Raw genomic sequence first — 4,276 nt, 5'->3', positions numbered from 1 at the left:
AGAAGTTCGGGACCTCCATCGTCGACTTTCGGGAGCCTTGGATGCTTATGGTTGAGCCCCGGGAGTTAGACTCAGTGATATGGGCGAGCTACATTGAAGATTGCAAATCGCCCTGGAAGCTGTGGGCGAAATGCAACCATCGGGCGGATTTATAAGTAATATGGAATCATCAACGCACGCCCGATCGGGCGCATCTCGCCCGATCCGGATCGGGCGGTCAATCTAGAGGCTGTATGGAGAGTTCAAAAAACCGCCCGATCGGGCGGATTTTGGCCCGATCGGGCCGACTATCGAGTGGATCTCGGGCGACGCCAACCCCCAGCACTTATGCGCGAGTTTTCTTTCCGTTTTTTGGGCTTTATTTTGGGCAAACTATATAAGCAAGCCTTAATTGTTTTTAGAGAACACCTTATTTTCTAGTATTGAACCTTAGTATTATTTTCCTTAGCCTAGTTTTCTCTCTAGTTTATGCAAAAACACTTAGTTTAATTCTCAATAAAAATTCAAGCTTTCAATTCCCTTGTTCTTCAAATAGGTATTAATTCTTATTTCAATTCATTGTCTTGCTTCAATAATGCTTTCAATTATGATTATTGCTTTGTTAATTGTCAACATGCTTGAGTAGTCTAATTTCTAGGGTTGGGGATCCATGAATAATATGAAGGGATGATTGAATGATTATGATTGATTGGATTTTAATTGATTCCTATTGATTGGTTTATTTCACTATACAATTAGATTTGCGCAGGTTTAATTGTGGTAGTTATGCAATATCAAATTAAGATTCGAGAGATGCAATTTGATGTTTAGGCTTGTGTCAATAGGTAGAATTAGAGTTAATACGTAGCGAGAGCCCGTTAATTCTAAGTCTATGATTAGTATCGACTTGAGAGAGCATGCTAATCTAATTAATTACTTTGCTGATTATCGTGACTGTTCAATGTCCTGGATTATTATTTGTTGGCAAACCTATACCCTAGATTCCTTAATATATTGATTCATTCTTGTTTAATATTCATTCTTGTTTAATATTCATTCGTAGTCTTAGTATACAAACCGTCAACCAACTTTGTTCACAATAGTCTAGATTAGTTAATTAATAGTAGAAAGAACATTGTTTCCCTGTGGATACGATCCCTGCTTCCCTTACTATATTTTTAGTTGGTGAACGTTAGGTTTATCTTTGATAGGAGTGCGATTTAGCCTGTCAAATTTTGGCGCCGTTGCCGGGGAAACGGTTTTATTTTCTGTTGTTGATTTCTTATCCTAGATTATTGTTTGTTACTACTCAAGGAACTCACGTTCCTTGAGACCGGATCTCACATTGTTTTGTAGTCTTTGTCTATGCCCAGGACCGTAGGTACTAGTAATCTTACTCCATTCGATCCTGAGCCCGAAAGAACCTTTCGTAGACGAAGAACTTTCATTGCACAGTGTGGGAATTACTCAGATTCTGATCATAATATTGGCGATCTTTTTCCTTCAGATACAGATTCAGTTTCAGAGATAGAGATGGGTGACGAAAATCTGATACCGCCACCTACCCCACGGCTTATGGACTATTCTAAGCCAAGTCTGTCCGTGCTACTAAAGGCGATCATGCCTTCTATTGCAGCTGAGACCTTCAAGATTGAGCCTGCATTGATTAACATGATCGAGAGACGCCAGTACGGTGGGGAACCAGGTGAAGATCCGAATCTTCACATTCAGTCCTTTATCCAATATTGCTTCACCATCAAGCAAAAGGGATTGACTCCGGAGCAGACTATGGAGATACTTTTCCCGTTCTCTTTGAGTGGGAAAGCTAAACTGTGGATTAATGGGTTGAATCGGGCGGCTTTGAAAATCAATAATTGGGAATCCTTGGCTCTTGCTTTTTATGTTAAATATTTTCCACCTGAGAAAACGGCTCGTCTGAGGGGTCAGATATTAGGTATCTCACAACAAGCGGATGAGAGTTTGTTCGAGGTTTGAGAGAGATTCAAGGCTTTGCAAAGAGAATGCCGCACCATGGTTTGGAAGATTGGTTCTTGATTCAACAGTTTTATAATGGTCTGGGCAATGAGTCTAGATGTTTGTTGGATTCAGCTGCCAGTGGAAGGTTCATGCAACTTGAGGTGCCTAGAGCTATGGAGGTGATTGAGGAGATAGCCATTCACAATGCCCAGTATGGAAATCCTAGAGGTCTATCTAACAGGGGTGGTAAGCATGATTTAAATTCTATTGAACAATTAACTGCCCAATTGACTGCTTTACATTATAAGTTCGATAATATGCAAGCGGCCAATGCTCAATCTGCCCAACCTGTTAGTGTAGCTGCTATGAGTGCCCAACCTACTACTATTTGTGAAAGTTGTGGAATGTCTGGTCATTATGCACAGGAATGTAGAAGCTCTATTGAACAATGTAATGCATTTCAATCCTACAAACAAAACAACCTATTCTCCAACTCTTACAATGAGGGCTACAAAAATAACCCTCTGCTTTCCTACAGGAGCAACAATATCCAAAACCCTCACCAAGTTCAACATCCACCACCACAACCATATCAGCCCCCACACCAACAATCTTACCAACCCCGAAACAACTACAACCAACAGTCTAGTGGGCCACCTGGGTTCTCTAGACAACACACATCACCCCCACAACCACAACCTCAAGCCACACAGCCTGACCCTATGCTAGTAGAGATGAGAAACATGATGCTACAAATGCAAAAATCTCTAAGTGAAAAGGATGCAAAAATCGATGCTCTTACTGCTCATAACAAGATCATTGATACACAGTTGGCACAGATGGCTACTACTATTGCAGGGAGGCCACCAGGCCAACTTCCTTCACAGCCCGAAAATAGGGAGACTGCTAATGCAATTACATTGAGGAGTGGTAGGGATTATGATGGTCCTTCTATGCCGGTTGAGGTTGATTCCGGGGTGTCTGCTAGTGATTTGGTCAGTGAGGAAATCCCGAAGATAGTTATGGGTGAAAAGGAACCAGCTGAAAAGGTAGTCAATGAGAATGAGGCTACAACTGCGGTTAAGAAGGGGGCGGATATACAGGTACCACCTATTGCACTCCCCTTCCCAAACCGACAACTCAAGAATAAGCTAGACAAGCAGTTTGGCAGATTCTTGGAAGTGGTCAAAAATTTGCAGGTAACGGTTCCTTTTACTGAATTAATTTTACAAGTTCCTGCTTATGCTAAATTCATGAAAGATATTTTGACCAGAAAACGTGCTTTTTGTGAGGTAGAGACTGTAGCTTTCACTGAGGAATGTAGTGCTTATTTGCAAAATAAGTCTCCACCTAAACTTAAGGACCCCGGGAGTTTTTCCATCCCGTGTAACATTGGCACCGTATTTATTGATAAAGCTTTATGTGATCTAGGTGCTAGTGTGTCTGTCATGCCTTTGTCTGTCTGTACTAAACTGAATATGGGTGAGCTTAAGGTTACCAATATCACTCTACAAATGGCCGACCGTTCTGTCAAATACCCCTTAGGTGTTTTAGAGGACGTCCCTGTTAGAGTAGGTAAATTCTATATACCTGTGGACTTTGTAGTATTAGACATGCAGGAGGATTCTCAAATTCCCATAATCTTAGGTAGACCCTTCCTTCATACGGCGGGGGCGGTAATTGATGTTAAAAGTGGGAAATTGACATTGTCTGTTGGGGATGATAAGGTGACTTTTAATCTGAATAGTGCCTTAAAAAGTCCCATGCTAGAGGAGGAACAATGCTATCGCATAGATGTAGTCGATTTTATTACTCGTGATAACGTCTCCCAAGTTCTCGAAAGAGACCCTTTGGAGGCAGTGCTTTGTTGTGAGTCTTATGCAGGTGATAGCAGTTCTTGGAGTGCTGAAGTGGATGCTCTGGAGTTGGCTCTTAATGGTGGAGAATCTGAGCCGGAGAGCACCAAATTGAAGAGGTTAGTTCGGCCGGTTTGTTCTGTTAAAGAGGTAAAGAAACCCGAACTTAAGCCTCTTCCTGCTAACCTTAAGTATGCGTTTTTAGATAATCAACAACTTTGCCTTGTGATCGTCAGTACTGCACTTGATGCAGGCCAGTTATCCCAACTTCTTATTGTGTTGAAAAGGCACAAAAAGGCCATTGGGTACAGTATTGATGATTTAAAGGGTATTAGCCCTGACTTTTGTATGCATAGGATACATCTAGATGAAAATCATAAACCATGCGTTCAACCCCAGCGTCGTTTGAACCCTGTCATGCAAGATGTTGTAAAAGCTGAAGTAATGAAATGAAGGAAATAATG

The 4,276-nt window shown here is 41.5% G+C and overlaps 1 non-coding gene across 1 annotated transcript; it reads right to left on the bottom strand.

The window, feature by feature from the left end:
• Positions 1–1,911: 1,911 nt before the first annotated feature.
• On the bottom strand, positions 1,912–2,017 carry LOC130460384 (small nucleolar RNA R71). Its single transcript, XR_008920264.1, has one exon. It is a non-coding gene; the product is annotated as a small nucleolar RNA R71 (small nucleolar RNA).
• Positions 2,018–4,276: the final 2,259 nt, after the last annotated feature.

Source organism: Spinacia oleracea, chromosome 4, assembly GCF_020520425.1.
Source record: "Spinacia oleracea cultivar Varoflay chromosome 4, BTI_SOV_V1, whole genome shotgun sequence".
NCBI classification, from domain to species: Eukaryota; Viridiplantae; Streptophyta; class Magnoliopsida; order Caryophyllales; family Amaranthaceae; genus Spinacia; species Spinacia oleracea.
Note: the sequence above shows the minus strand (reverse complement) of the source record. Positions and strands in the feature narration are given on the sequence as shown.